At 38.3% G+C, this 16,997-nt stretch overlaps 1 protein-coding gene across 1 annotated transcript in view; it reads left to right on the top strand.

Moving 5' to 3' along the window:
- The window catches only part of ROR1 (receptor tyrosine kinase like orphan receptor 1), a 183,606-nt gene that overhangs the window by 48,584 nt on the left and 118,025 nt on the right, over positions 1 to 16,997 (top strand). The window lies entirely within an intron of this gene.

Raw genomic sequence — 16,997 nt, 5'->3', positions numbered from 1 at the left:
ACAGCTAGGCAATCACTTTATTTTTATTCCCTTTAAAAAACTCAGAGATAGAAGTTCCGACTCACATAGGGCAGGGAAGAAAGTCCTGTGCCAGAACTGAGAGTTACATGGCTTTGATTCATTTTGGGTCCTTTGTTATTGGAGTCTAAAGATCTCATTTCTTAAACTAATGCTCTTTGTGATGCATTTGTCTTTTACTCTGGCTAAGGAGTTCTCTTCCTTCACTGTAGGAGCATCCACTTGGGGCATTTTTTTAATATATGTTTTTATTTGGGGGATAAGAGCCATTTATTAAAACCCTTGCTCTGCAATAAAATATATTCCATATTTTGTAGACTTCTGAAGTAGAATTCACTGGGCTCGACCACGAGAGCATCAGAATGTCTGACCTAGACTATACCCATGGCAAATATAACAGCCACTGAATTTGCTCTAATCCCCTCTGTGCCACTTAATTACAGTGTGGGATATTGTAATATATTTGTGTGTGCCTGGAGGGCCCAGTGGCCCACAGTCCCATTAATAAAACAGGTAATGGGTAAAAATAAACATTGGCCTTCAGCCACCCTGTTCTGCTATTTTGTCAGCTGATTAAAGGCAACTATAAAAGAGCCTTTAAAATCACCCAAGTGCTAATTGTGTTCTACTTATCTAGGTAGAAAATGTTGATTGATCTTAAAACAGGTCAGAAATTTGGTCATTCCGCTTTGCATTCTTGAAGTTAATTTTTCTTTCTTTTTTTTAATGATCTTACTATTGGTCGATATGTGGAATCCTTTTGAAGTCTTCTTTAAACAAAGATGAAAATGAAAACTTTCGTTACTTGCTATAAAACTGCTTCCCACCCTGGTGCCTTATTTGTTCCTGTTAATCTGTGTTTCAAATGTGGTAGATAATCTGCATCCAAGTTGGATGAATGCAGTTTGCTAATCTGCCTTGACTATGAAGCACTGGGCTGTTGAAGTTTGACTGTTGTATTTGCATCAGAGAATTCCTTTTTTATTATCAAAATCATTTTTAAATACTTCTATGTCCTTCCTGCTTGAAATTTTCATTCTTCCTTAGCTACCATCTCTCTGCTGAGCCCACTCTGAGTCTCTCATGGTTTGTAATTTTATACGAAGATACTATATGGCTTTTGTGAGTTGAAGTCTACAGAGAGGATGTGGATATCCTTAAAGATGCTCAGTCACAGCTAAAAGTATCCTTTGATGTCAGACTCCTCTGTTTCATGTTAGCTCTCTGATTATCCATCAGATTAGTCAGCAAGAGCACAAAATGTACAGAGAGTTGCCAGGTTTGCTTGGAGAGAGCTACAGTAAGATACAATTTAATTTAGAGGGGCACCTGGGTGGCCCAGTGGTTGAGCATCTGCCTTTGGCTCAGAGCGTGATTCCAGGGTCCTGGGATTGAGTCCCGCATCAGGCTCCCCATAGGGAACCTGCTTCTCCTTCTCCTTTTGCCTATGTCTCTGCCTCTCTTTCTGAGTCCCTTATGAATAAATAAATACAATCTTAAAAAAAAAAAAAGAAGTTGGAAATCCAGTGGGGCTTTTTGCAGCTCAGTCTTCACCCTCCTTGTTTAGGCATTGATGGTGGTGCTTTCCTTTTCTTTTTTTAAAGATTTATTTATTTACTTTAGAGAGAGAGCACGCACACACACACATGTGCAGTATGGGGCGGGGGGCAGAGGGAGAGGGAGGGAGAGAATCTCAAGGAGACTCCCTGCTGAGCACAGAACCCCAGGCAGAGCTCAATTTCAGGAACCTGCAATCATGACCTGAACTGAAATCAAGAGTTGGCAGTTTAAACAACTGAGCCACCCAGGCGCCCCACCAGTTGGTGTTTTGATGCACTTTTTTCTCTTTCCCTTAGAAACTGGTGACCTGTCCTACTTTTTCCCTTTTCTTTACTGCTACCACTTAAGCCTGTTCCTAAGAGTTCTTCTCTAACCAAGACTAATTCCCAGATAGAATGCTAAATCCTTTCCCTATCCTCATAGCCCCCAACAAGCAGGCAAACCTGCCACAAGAGGAGACGTAGAGGGGCACCGGGGTGGCTCAGTTGGTTTAAGCCACCAGGGTGGCTCAGTTGTCTGCCTTCGACTCAGGTCATGATCCGGGGTTCTGGAATCGAGCCCTGTGTCAGGCTTCCTGCTCAGCAGCAAGTCTGCTTCTACCTCTCCTTCTGCCCCCTGGCTCCTGCTCTCTCTCTCACTCAAATAAATAAATAAAATCTTAAAAAAAAAAAAGAGAGAGAGAGAGAACCAGTGGAATCTAGCAAAATGATAGCCACTGTGAATTCCACAGCTTTGAGGATTGCTCTGCAAGCATTTTCTCAGGTTGCGCATTATTTTTTCCAAGGTCAGAGTGTAACATTCCTCTGCTTACTTGAGGGTGGCAGAGCAGAATTAATGCAAAAGAAAAAGAATACAGTGCAAGTCCACGGCACAGCCCTAACGTCTAAAACAGTGAAATGTATTAAATTTAGGAAACCTGGTGAGAGACAAGTGCCATTTAAGACCACAGAGCTACATAATCCCTGATTGAGAAGGACTTGTAAGGGTCCTTGAGACAATGACCCAGGAAGGCAAAGGTGATGAGACACTTGTCACTGCCTCTAGGGACTATATCAGGTTTCCACATGAAGCTCACAGAATGGCATTTTAGGATGTAGTAGGAGCAAGTCTGAGATGTTAGTTTGGCTTCTGTTCATAGCTTCAGGCTTTATTGCTTCTATCATTGCAGGGTCCTGGCCCACCCCTAACAATTATAGGGCCTGGGGCATGAGTACAAGTGGAGACCCACATACCGAGCGTCTAAATATTTAGAAGTTATAAATCAAGCTAACAAACTGTTAAATGAAATAGGATCTGTCCTCCACATTGACAAGTAAACCTTCATAATGACAAAATCAAAAAATACTTATAAAGTTATGGTTTGTATGTGACTAAAAGCCAAGAATTATCAAAAATGACTACTTTAATCATTATTATGCTTGTCTGGGTGTTCTGTTCATGGCCAGAGATACTATATACATATATATATGTATGTATACATACATATACATATGTATATATGATTCATAGATTGCTATATATTAGTTCCATTAAATTTTTTTATTGCAAATAAAATAAAATAAAATAAAATAAATTTTTTTATTGCCTTCAGTTCAGCAAAATGACGACCTCTGTTGTTTTACACAGATTTTTTACACAAGATTTTTAGCATGTATTCTTTTGACAACAGTGCCAAATTAGACAAACTTTCTTGAGTTATTATAATTTTTACTTTTTAAAACTAATTTTAATTTGAAGAAACTGTACTACCTTGAGCCAGTAACAGCTATAATGATCAATGAAATTCCTAAAGCAATAGTTTGATTTGCTAACAATTATAGCAGATAAACTAAGAACTTTATTTTTCATATTCAAACATAATAATGAGGTCATGTGATAAATAATCACATAATATTGCAATATTATGAAATATAATAATATAATAATTAACCTGCATTAGTATATATTATAATATAATAAATAATATATAATAATATAATATATATTTATATATTATATAATATATTATATATATTATATATAATATATATAATATATTATATATACTTATATATTATATAATAATATAATATATAATAATATAATAAATAACCTGCATTAGTATATATTATATATGTTATTATATGTTATTATACAACATATTATATATGGGGTCATAATCACATAGTATTATACAATACATTACAAAATATTATAGTATTATGTATATTGTTATAAAATGTATAATATGATTTTGTATAAATCAGCATCCTGCTTCACATTATCCTATACATGCACAAATTTAAGAACAATATGAATTGCTTAATGTATTAGTTTTCTACAGCTGCTATAACAAAGAATATTGAATTGATTTAACCAACAGAAAGTTATTATCTCACAGTTCTAGAAGCTAGAAGTCCTAGATCAAGATGTTGGCAGGGTTGGTTCTTTCTGAAAGCTGTGAGGAGGGTTTCTTTCTTCTTCTGGTGACTTGCCATAATTCTTTGTTTTGTTGATACATCATCTTGATTTCTGCCATGTTAGTTACATGGCATTCTCCCTCCATTGTGCACATTTCCAAATTTCCCCTTTTTCTAATGACATCAGTCATATTTTATTAGGACCCATCCCAATGACCTCATTTTAATTTAATTACCTCTGTAAAGGTCCTATTTCCAAATAAGGTCACATTTTGAGGTCCTGGGGATTAGGACTTCAACATACGAATTTTGAGGGAACACAGTTCAACTCATAACACTGAATATTGCAGAATATCTCAGCCATAAGAATATAATCTTACAAATATTATTATTTTTGACAAATATTATTTTATAAAGATTTATTTATTTATTAGAGAGAGGGAGAATGGAGGAGGGGTAGAGGGAAAGGGAGAGAGAGAATCCAAAGCAGACTTCCCTCTGAGTGCAAAGCCTGACACAGGGCTTGATCCCGTGATCTATGAGATCATGACCTGAGCTGAAACCAAGAGTTGGATGGATGCTTAACCAGGTGAGCCACCCAGGCACCCCAATCTTGCAAACATTATTTTAATTTGTAAGAACTTTCAGAATATAGAGAAATGCAAAGAAACAAGAAAATGGATGCTTGGCAATATTGGGAATGATACTTTGTTGTGCAAGAATACACTGAGGAAGAATTTGACAAGTTGATTATCTTTTCTTTTACTGAAGTGCCTTTGCTGCTGCAGTCTTTCCTGGGTTCTAAGCAGTGTCCATCTCCTCCACTGGCAGTTATATAACACGCAGATCTTCATAGTATAGAATCACACTTGCCTTCTATTCTAAGAACATAGGGCAAGAGATGTAGGGAAGTGATCCCTGGGGCCAGATTAGTGTTTGTCACAAGAGTGGGTGTTCAAAGTTTTGGTTACACTATGCCAGCACCAAGTGCCAGTCTCAAGAGGCAAAGGACTCCATGGGTATACTAAACTGATTTTTGGTGTATTTTTTGTAAGTAGGTCCAGCGCAGGGGCCCTTCTTTTTTTTTTTTTAAATAACTGTTTTACTGGTATATAGTTCACATACCATAAAATTGACCATTTTAAGGTATAAAACCTAGTGTTTTTAGTATATTCACAGTTGTATAACCCTAACTGCTATCTTATTTTAGAACATTCTCACCATCTCATAAAGAAACTCCTCTCATCCCCTGATAACCTTTAATCTACTTTATGTCTATGAATTTGCCTATTCTAGATATTTCATATAAATAGAGTCATATACTATTTGTCCTTTTGTGTCTGGCCTCTCTCACTTAGCATTATGGTTTTGGGATTTATTCATCTTACAGCATGTATCAACCACTTCATCCTTTTTTATGCCAAGTGAAGACATAAACTGACCATCACATTCTTTTTTTTTAAATCTACTAAATCTTTTAAGATTTTATTTATTTATTCATGAGAGACACACACAGAGAAAGAGAGAGAGGCAGAGACACAGGCAGAGGGAAAAGCAGGTTCCCTACCAGGGGCCTGATGTGGGACTCCATCCTGGAACTCCAGGATCATGCCCTGAGCCAAAGGCAGACACTCAACTGCTGAGCCACCCAGGCATCCGTGATCATCACATTCTGTGACGTTATCCTTGACCTTCTTTTTCACGATGCAGGGGGTGAGGGGTGAGGGGTTGCTGTTCTGGGGCCCATTGCATTTTCATATGAACTTTAGGGTCAGTTTGTTAATTTCTGCCTAAAAGCCAGCTAGGGCTTTGATAAGGATTGCAATGAATCTGTAGATTAATTTGGGGGATATTGCCATCTAAACATTAAATCTTCCATTCCATGAATTCAGGTTATCTTTCCATTTATTAAATTTCTTTCAATGATGTTTTATAGATTTCAATATTCAAGACTTTCTTCTCTTTTCTTCAATTTCTTTCCTTTCTTTCTTTCTTTCTTTCTTTCTTTCTTTCTTTCTTTCTTTCTTTCTTTCTTTCTTTCTTTCTTTCTTTCTTTCTTTCTTTCTTTCTTCTCTCTCTGTCTCTCTCTCTCTCTCTCTCTTACTTTTTTAAGAGGGAGAGAGCTGAGGGAGGGGCAAAGGGAGAGAGAGAGAGAGAGAGAGAGAGAGAGAGAGAATCTTAAGCAGGCTTCATGCCCAGCACAGAGTCCAATACAGGGCTCAATCTCACAATGCTGAGATATGACCTGAACCAAAATCAGGAGTCAGATGCTTACCCAACTTAGCCACCTAGGTGTCCCATCTGTTAAATTTATTTCTAATATTTTATTAGAATATTTATTTTATTAGAATTTATTTTATTTTTATTTATTTTTTATTTTATTAGAATATTTATTTTGTGCTATTGAAAATTGAACTGGTTTTTTAAATTTCATTTTTAGATTGTTCATTGATACTCTATAGAGCTAAACTTGATTTTTGTGTATTGATCTTGTATTCTATGATGTAGCTGAGCTCATTTATTTGCTCTAATAGTTTTTTTGTAGATTTCTTATAATTTTCTCTCGATAAGATCATGTCACCTGCAAATAGAAATTATTTTACTTTTTCCTTTTCAATGTGTATGATTTTTTTTTCCTTCCTAATTACTGTGACTAGAAACTTTAGTACAATGTTAAATAGAAGCAGCAAGAATGGACATTCTGGACTTTTTCCTTATTCTAAAAGGAAAACTTTTATGATGCTAGCTGTGGGTTTTTTTTTTTTTTTAATGTCTTTAGCAGATTGAGGAAGTTTTATTCTTATTGTGTGATTTTTTTAATTTTGAGTTTCAAAAGAGTGTTGGATTTTGTCAAATGCTGTTTCTCTATTGAGATGATCACATTTTAAAGACTTTTATTATATTAATGTAATCTACTACATTGATTTTAAACCAAGCTCACATGCCTAGAATAATTTCCATTTGGTCATAGTCTAATAATTGTTTTTTATGTGATACTAGATTCAGTTTGCTAGTATTTTGTTGAAGAATTTTGTGTCTGTGTTTATAAAAGATTTTGGTTTGTACTTGTGAGTCTTGGTCTAGTTCTGATATCAGGATAATTCAGGTCTCTTAGAATGAGTTGGAAAGTATTCTCTTGTCTTCTATTTTGTTAAGAGTTTGTGAAGGATTTGTGTAGAATTCTCCAAAAGTTTGTGGTAGAACTTCCCAGTAAAGCCACTGGTCATGAACTTTTTTTGTGGGAAGTTTCAAAATTACTAATTTGACTTCTTTACTTGTAGGTCTATTCAGATTTTCTTTTTCTTCTTGAGTCAATTCTGGTAATTTGTGTCTTTCTAAGAATTTATCTATTTCATCTGGATTATCTAAGTCATTGGCATATAATTGTTCATAATTTCCCTTATTATTTCTTCAACTTCATATAAAATCAGTAGTGATATCCCTTTTTTCATTTCTGATTTCAGTGATTTATGTCTCTTTCTTTTCTTTCTTCTTCTTCTTCTTCTTCTTCTTCTTCTTCTTCTTCTTCTTCTTCTTCTTCTTCTTTTTCTCCTTCCTTCCTTCCTTCCTTTCTTTCTTTTTTCTTTTTTTCTTTTTTCTTTATTTTCTTTCTTTCTTTCTTTCTTTCTTTCTTTCTTTCCTTCTTTCTTTCTTTTTCTGGTCAGATTACCTAGTGTAGCTAAAGGTTATTCAATTTTGTTGATCTTTTCAATAACTACCTTTTATTGAAAACTAGACGTGTGTGTGTGTGTGTATAGTTGACACACCATTACATTAGTTTCAGGTGTACAACGTAGTGATTCAAGAAGTTTATAGATTTTGCTATGCCCCAAGTGTAGCTACCATACTGTCACCTATATATAATGCTATTGTAATATCATTAACTATATTCCTTATGCTGTGCCTTTTATTCCCATTATGTATTCATTCCATAACTGGAAGATGGTAGCTTCCACTTACCTTCACCCATTTTACCTCTGTCCCCACCCTCTTCCCCCTGGCAGCAATCAACAGTTTGTTCTCTGCATTTATAGGTCTGATTCTGCTTTTTGTTTGTTGTTGTTGTTTTTAGATTCCATATATGAGTGATATCATATGGTATTTGCCTTTCTCAGTCTGACTTATCCTATTTAATATTATACTCTCTAGGTCCATCCATATTGTTACAAGATCTTAACCTTTTTATGGCTGTGTGATATTTCATATATGTATACCACTTCTTCCTTATCCATTTGTCTTTCAGTGGATGCTTAGATTGCTTCCACATCATGGCTATTGTAAATAATGCTGCAGTAAGCATAAGGGTGCATATATGTTTTAAAATTAGCGTTTTAATCTTCTTTGGGTAAATACCCAGTAGTGGAAGTACTATATCATATGGTAATTATATTTTTAAGTTTTTGAAGAGCCTCCACACTGTTTTCCACAGTGGCTGCACCAATTTGCATTCCCACCAACAGTGTATAAGGGTTCCTTTCCCTCCACATCCTTGCGAACATTTGTTATTTCTTGTCCTTTTGATGTTAACCATTTTAACAGGTGTGAGGTAATATCTCATTGTGATTTTGATTTGCATTTCTCTGATAATTAATGATATTAAGCATCTTTTCATGTGTCTATTGGTCATCTATATGTCTTCTTTGGAAAAATATCTTCTGCCCATTTTTTTAATTGGACTATTTTAATTGGTATTTTGGTGTTGAGTTGTATAAGTTTTTTATATATTTTGGATATTTACGCCTTATCAGATTTTTTGCACATAGATTCTCCCACTCAGTAGGCTGTCTTTTTGTTCTGTTAACCATTCCTTCACTGTGCAAGAGCTTTTTGTTTTGATATAGTCCCAACAGTTTACCTTTGCATTTGTTTCTCTTGTCTGAAGAGGCATGTCTAGAAAAACGTTACTATAGCGAATGTCAGAGAAATTACTTCCTATATTCTCTTCTAGAATTTTCATGGTTTCAGGTCTCATATTGGGGTCTTTAATCCATTCTGAGTTATTTATTTATGTGTATGGTGTTAAAAAAGTGATCCACTTTCATTCTATTACATATAGCTGTCCAGTTTTTCCAGCACCATTTATTGAAGAGACTGTCTTCCCCCATTGCATATTCTTGCCTCCTTTGTCATAGATGGATTGACGATATAAACATAAGTTTATTTTGGGGTTCTCTATTCTCTTCTCTTGATCTGTGTCTGTTTTTGTGCCATGCCGCACTGTTTTGATTACTACAACTTTGTGGCATATTTTGAAATCTGGAATTGTGATACCTCTAGCTTTGTTTTCCTTTACTAAGATTACTTTAACTCTTGGTGGTCTTTTGTGTGAAAATTGGACATTTAAATAATGTAATGTGGCAACACAAATTAGATTACCTCTCCTCTGATGCTGTGTGTTGTTGTTTGTTTAGTGACTATCCTAGAATAATTCTGTATATCTATTTTCCCTATCATATAGGACTACTGAAGTCATTGCTTAGTTAGCTTACTGATCAGCTAAGATAAGACAAAAATTTCCTTAAACTACTGAGTCTCCTACTCTTTTCTGGGGGGGGGGGGGTAGGGGAGGGGCTCTGGATGTGTTTCAGGGGATTCCTTCAGCATTCCCATAATTTTTAACACTGCCTTTGCTTCCATTTCATGCTCATGCAGAGTATTACCTAGCCAGAGGTGAGGATTAGGACTTTCTCAGGTCTTTCCTGGGCATGCACGTAGTCCCTCACATGAACACATCCTTCTATCTCTCCAGAAATATGTCAGAGATTTTCAAAGCCCCCGGTGAACATCTTGTTCCTTAAATCTTCCCTTTGAGCTTTTGAGCTTTCTGGCCAGGCTCTTGTTTTTCCCAGCTCGTATTGCTACCCCAGGCAACTATGAGTTTTTTTCAACAAATATCCTGAGGCTAGGGCTTTTCCCACTGAGAAGTTCTGAATCTAGTCAAATAAAGACAAGAGTTGTAAATAGGACTTTCCAGAATGCTGCTAGACAGGTCAAATGGAGCCAATTCTCTAGAGATGGGGATTTTGAGGCATTCCAATCCCCTCTGCCTCCTCCAGTGACTGCTAGGGCTGTTGGTTTTCACAGCTGCTGTGGTGGTAGAGCTGCTGGTTTTCAAGGTTACCACAGAACTCAGAAGGGGGAAATGAGAATAGAGCATGTTAAAAATCCACAGAACTCTGTTTTAACCAAATTTTCGCTTTTTTTCTTGAATAAATTGCTCCTCAGAGTGTTGCAAGCCTTTGGCTAATTTCCAGAGCTCTGCAAATGTTAATTTTCACGATATTTTTCTGGTGTTCTCATTGCATTAGTGGAAGAACAGATTTTTAGTAGTCCTTACTGTCCTTCCATATTTCTGGCCTCTCTCTCCTCTATGTCTAAGGACAATACTAAGGGTGGGTGCTGTCTTAGAAGTTTTTTGAGGCCCAAGGACATTGTTCCATTTGACAGCCTCCCTTTGTTGAATTCCTTCCTCAAAACAAGGCAGTGTGCTGGGAATCTTTACAAACATCACCTCCTTGTTCCAAAACAGCTCTCCAGGGAAGGTGTTTTGATCCCCATATTATCAAAGATGCTCCACAAACACTAAATGGCTTGGACTTAGTTCATATTTTAAGTTCTTCAGTTTTAGTATTGTGGGGTCATTAAATTGAGTGAAGGGAGCACCATATTCTATGACTCATGATTGCTTTAGGTCTTCTCCTGGTGAATATCCAGATCTAATCCCACAAACACTAAGCATCAATTCAGTTCAACAAACATTTATTAATTACCTATAAAATGCCAGGCTCTCGTCCAACCTCTGTGGAAACTCCAAAAACTAAATTTTACCCTCAAACTACTTACCCAGTATCTTGGGGCTACAGAAATGGGCCTTCCATAGCCTCAGTAAGTGCTTTTAACCAGCCACCCACTCTTCTCCATCTTCCTACCACATCCTCCTCTAAGCCACCATCATATCTCATTTAAAATCGTGTAACAAACTAAATTTGTAGCACAAATTTATGTCCTTCCACCCTTGCTTCCTATAGGGTATTTCTTATCACAGAAACCAGAGTGAGCTTTGAAAAATACCTTCTGCCCTCCTAAGCCCTCTTCCCTGCTCTGGACTTTTCATTTGGTATAGATTCCCAATTCCTTGCCCTGGCCTGAAGGCTCCCTGCCTATCCCTGTGACTGTCCCTTGTTCTACTCCCACCTTGATCGTTCAACTTCAGTGCTCCTTGAATACTCCAGGCTTGTTCTTCAGGCCAGAGGATTTTTGTGCTAAGGGTCCTTCCTGCCTGGAGGGCTTTGTTCTAAGATCTTTGCATGACTCAATCTCTCTTGCTATTCACTTCTTACCTGAAATGTCACTTCCTGAGAAATGACCCTGAATCTACCTTAGCTCCCAGTCACTTTTATCATATAACCCTGTTTCATTTATATCATGGTAGTTATCACTATGATAGAGGCTGCTTTTAGGCATCAGGCTTGAACCATGGAAACTGAGTAAAGTAGAAGGGCCCACAGTGACCACCGGGCTGAATACAAACAGGCTGGCCCACCTCAAAATAGCCATAGGCCCTTAGCTGACTGATGGGCTACTCACACTGGGCACAGGTACCAAAAAAAAGGGAAAATTCAATACATTCTCATACCTACCCACTTCCTTCCCTTAACTACAGCTCTCTAGCCCTGCCTCTGACAGGCAGTCTCTCCTTCATTGTCCTGCCTGCTGCTCCCTTGCAGTGTATTCAATAAACTTCTATCTCCTTTGTTGTGCCTTGTGTGAATTCTTTTACCACTCATATGGTGCTCCTCTTCCCCCCCCCTTCTTTTCCCCCTTCCTTCTCCTCAGATTGAGGTTGCACCACAACTACCTAACATTGTCCTTTTTTTCTTATTCATTTGTTTATGTTTTTGCAAAATAAGCTTCACAAGCTCAGGACCTCCTTTGCTTCATATCCGATTCTATCCCTAGAACATAGCTACTAGCATTTAGTAAATTTTTACTAGGAAGAAATAATGAAAAAAAAAAAGAGAGAAGGAAAGGGGGGAAGGAAGGAAAGAAAGGAATAAAAGGAAAGAGAAGGGGAGGGAAGGAGGGAAAGAAGGAAGGAAGGAAGGAAAGGCAAACATCTAATTGTCCTCTTCTATGAGATGGTGATGACAGGATCTATCTCATAGTATTGTCATTAGCAGTAATGAGACAATGACTAGAGAGTATATGACACTTAGAATTCAGTTAAGTATTCCTCAAGTGAATGATATTTATTGACTGACTGACTCCACTATCTCATATAGCTGTGACATATGAAAAATCCAAGCATGGGGCCTAGTATATAAAGTTTAATACATTTAAGTTGTGTTTCTTTCTTTTTCTTTCATCATTTGTGAGATCCTGCAAAATCAGTCTGTAAAAGCATGGTAAAAAAAGGTATCCATCTCATAGAGTTGTTGTGAAGATTAAATAAAATAATGAGATGATACATGTAAAGTAGTAGCAAGCACTGTTCCTGGCAAATATTAGGAGCTTAATAATCTTGACTGGCATCATCATCCTCATTGTTGATAGTTTTTTTTTTTAATTGAAGTGTAATTGACTCATCATGACTATTTGAACTAAGAGGCTATATATACCTTCTTTCTAGCCAAAGTCCTTCTAGACAACATTCCCTGCTGTGAACCCCAACAAGAGACCTTGAAGACTTTATTTCCTTTTCTCTTGTTGATCTTTGGCTAAGGTCCCTTTCTGCAGACAGACAAAGTGACCTACTTTTGATGAATTCTTTCCTTCTTTCATCTACTTCCAAGTCTCAGCCACAGTGAAGAAATGTAGCTGGGTGCTGGCTCAGCCCAGGAAGTGATAATGTAATTTTCAGCTCAAGATAAACTCAAGGATAACTTTCAACACAGCGACTCAGGCAGTCCAGGGGTGGAGGTGCCTTGTGGAGGGGAAACCAGGAAGGCATTCAGCAGTTGGCCCAGGACACAGGGGGCCATTGCTCCAGTGAAGTAGCTGACCTCTGTCTCTTCGTCAAACTGCCTGAGACTCCGTGCTCTGCAGAGAAGGGCAGATGGAGGGAATGTGGAAAGATTAGATAAGAAGGATTTCCCAATCCCAGTAGGGAATAGATCGAAAAGCACAGGAGGTTGAGAAGCCAAACTCTCATATCCCAATCCACCTCCATCACTCAACAATTCCCACTGTATGAATGGGGTGTGGAAAGCTTCCAATTAAAACGATACTTGTGAATATTGGCAAAGCTTATCTTTGTATGCAGGGCACATTTAAAAAGAAAAGAGGGAAGATAAGGTCTTGCTTTCTAGGAACATGCATTCTGAAAGCTTGTCCACCAGGCCATGAGCTGCTCAGTCTACACGATAGATATGAAGGTATCTCCATACCTCATACAGCACCTAGCATGCAAGATATGCTCTATAAATGTGTGTTAAATTGTGCATTGAGTCTGTGTCCTGAAATCCTTTCTCCACATATGACAAGGTTTTATTCATTTACTCAACACATTTTTATCAAGTGCCTTCTGTGTTCCAGGCCTCTGATTCTTAAAAGCTTTTTTTTCAAGTCATACAAATGAGTGCCAAGCAGCAAAACCAATCTAAAAGTCCTCATTCTACATCATTTACACTTTCCCTTCCTGTGTTTATGAGTTTTAATATCAGCTCCTGCTGTAAGTTACAGAGCAAGTACTTTTCAAGAAATGGAGAAAACCCCCACCTCAACTCTGGCTGTGGGTGAACAGAAAGCCCCAAAGGAATCAAAGTCTGGTTCATTTCTCTTAGAAAGCTTGGAGTGTACTAATGAGTAATAAACCTATTTTCACAAATCACACGCGTAAACCAGTTGTTCTTATTTTTCATCAGCCTCCAGGGCCTGCCAGTCAGAATCAAATTATAATGTATATGTAGGTAACCTGGGGATATTGTTAAAATGCAGATTCTAAAGGTATAAGTCTGGGGTGAGGCCTGACATTCTGCATCTCTAAAACTTTCCCAGCAGGTGCTGGTGCTGTTGGTCCACATAGGGTAAGAAATAAGGGTCCAGAGAAAAAGTACCTATCTGAGTTCTAGTCCTTTCTGTGTCATTCACTAGCTAGTAACCCTGGACATAACTGCTTACCTTTTGGGGGCCTCAGTTTTTTTCTTTGCAAACTGCAGAGCTTGCATTCAATGTCATCTAAGAGTGTTTCTAACTTTAAACTTTATGACTCATTGACATTCAATTTGCTAGTGCCTTCTTTATAGTAAGACCTCTTCGAGTTCTGAGTTTCATACAATTTACCCTTGGGTTCTCTTTCTCTGCCCTGAGGTGTCAATAGTTCTCTTTTTTCTGGCTGTGCTTGCATGCTACCCATTCTAAGCATGACATTGTATAGTTAGATCCATCAGTGAGAATGATTTTATAGAAAATTCCCATGCAAGAACTCCCCTCACCACCACCAAATTATGAACTGGTGTGACATCGGGCCCTCCTGGGTAAAAGTAGCTCTCTGTGGGCTAGGTACCTCTGTTTGGAGTTAAGCAGTGGGATCACAGCAGGAGGCATTGTGATGTGATGGTGGAGACAGCCCTCTGATGTCTTCACATGGGTGTTTTGAAAGCACTCATCAGATAATCCTGATGCCTGACTGACAGACCCTGAAGGCTGATGGGAAAATAAGGACACTGGTGTGCATGTATGACTTGAATACAGGTTCATTACTGATTTGTATACCCATAAAGCTTTCTAAGAGAAACAAACAGATCTTATAACAAACACAGTGAAATGTTATGAATCTTCTTGACTGTGCTCAAAGGTTGGTGATTCTACTCAAAAGATCAGCAACAAATAGAAGGCACAGCTATGCCTAGATTGGAAGGATAAAAAGAACAGGTGGTTTGACCAGAGCCCAAGGGTAGGGGTCATCTTTGGAGGTTGGGATGATAGCAAACCCATTCTGTGGGCACTGGAGCATGAGAAGCCATTCCTACTGATCACCCTAGGCAGAAAGAAGGTGAGGGGAAACAACTTGGTTTTTCCCTTCCCCTCCACTTCCAAAATACTGCCAGTGCCTTCCAATAGGGGAACTCTACAAGAAGCTACTTGATGCCGGAAGTCTGAGAATTGAGCTTGTACAAGTCACCTGCCTTGTGGCTCCTGAGCATGGAGAGGGCAAGGAATGAATCTGAGTGCAAACGGGCCTAGCAACAGTGTCAATACCCCACACTGATTCCCATGCCATTGGAAAGTATGCAGGCTAGGAGGAAACCATAAGTTAAAAATAGTATATTCAGTGTTGCTGTTCCTGCCTAGTCTCAGGTAGAACCATCCAGTGGACAATTTGGGTTTTAGAACTGGGACCTAGGACAGAAGTCAGGACTAAAGGGGTGGACATGATGGTCATCTTGCCTAAGTGAATGGGCACAGCTTTGAAGAGGGTGAAATTCCCAAGAGAAGTTATAAAAAGGGTGAAATTCCCAAGAGAAGTTACAAAAAGGTACAAGAATATGATCTCTTACATTCATATAACTATTTATAGTTTTCAGAACTTTTTTTTAATGTTTTTTGATCTTATAGCATACAATAGTTTTGGTAAGGTAGCCTGGTGTTTTAGTTTCCTGTCTAGAAAAATGGAAAAGTTGATAAATTATCATCCCTGTGCTCTTTCTTATCACAAGTTCTTTTTAATTGTGTAGAGGGGTGCTCTGAGTCTAGACCTCAATATTAATGAACTCCTGGGGCTTAAAAACAAGGACAGAAAACTTGCAGAAATTTGCTTCTTGAGACTTTAAAGATAGAATTTGTTAAGTGTTTAACACTAAATGCTGTTCTGTGCCAGATATCTTTGTAAAACCTTGAATAGGATGAGCTCATTGAATCCTTCGAGGTAGATACTATTAATTTCCCATTGTACAGATTAAGTAAGTCACTTAGTTTGGGCTGCAGTAACAAAGTACCGTAGAGTGCATGGCTACTGTATTCTTTATTTCTTATTGTTCTGGAGGCTGGAAGTTTGGGATCTGGGTGCATTCCTGTGAGAGCCTTTTTCCAGGTTGTAAACCATCTTCTTGCTCTATGCTTACATGGTCAAGTAAGGAAGCTCTCTGGCTCCCTTTTATAAGGGCATTAATCCCATTTCTGAAGGCTCCACCCTCATGACCTAATTACCTCTCAAAGGCCCCACCTCCTAATACTATCATGTTGGGGGTTAGTTCTCAACATAAATGCGGGGGGGGGGGGGGGGGGGGGGGGGGGGGGGAGTTGTGTGTGCCGTCAATGCACTCACTTAAGGACACTCAGCTAGCAAAGGATGAAGCCTCAATCTCAGCCCAGGCAGGTAGACTCCAGGGCTCAAGCTTTAGCCAGTCTGATTTGTTGCCTCCTCTCTTGAGAAGGCAATCAATTGATGAACTCTTACATGAGTTACACATGAGTGATACTTTGTGTTTGATTGCTAAAAGGACTCACAGCATTCAAACAGTTTATCCTTATGGGGCAGTTTTATTACTGGTAAGGGATACAGCACAGCAACAGCAAGAGGCAAGTATGCCAATACAAAGAATCCAGAGACCTCAGATGCAAGCATTTTCCCCCTGATAAGTGGGTCGCACTGGACACCCTTTGTCTGCAGGTCTTGAACCTCTACTGGCATGCATGTGAAGCATCTGGGTACCAAGAAGTCTAGTCAGGTCCTAGTGGAGGTCTCATAATGAGCTGGTCAGTCACATAGGCACATTCCACCTAATGTGACATGACTCCACTGAAACCAGGTGTAAATTATAGATCCAATTAGGGCTACCAAATAATGCTTCAAGCTGATACATTCAGACTTAACCAACTCATGCAACATCATTTATCTTTAGTAAATACATTCCATAGTGATTGCCAATAGCTGGTGGCTCTGCAGATTAGTCTGGGGTCAATGTAGGTCAGCTGAGATTAACCCATGCTATTCAACCCTCTTGCCCTTGCTTAATGTGTAAGTCAGGAACCTACTCCTAGAACTTGGACAGTGAAGTAACCCAAATGCAAATACTTGCC

Source organism: Vulpes lagopus, chromosome 10 (genome assembly GCF_018345385.1).
Source record: "Vulpes lagopus strain Blue_001 chromosome 10, ASM1834538v1, whole genome shotgun sequence".
NCBI lineage: Eukaryota > Metazoa > Chordata > Mammalia > Carnivora > Canidae > Vulpes > Vulpes lagopus.
This window is presented reverse-complemented; position numbering and strand designations above follow the sequence as displayed.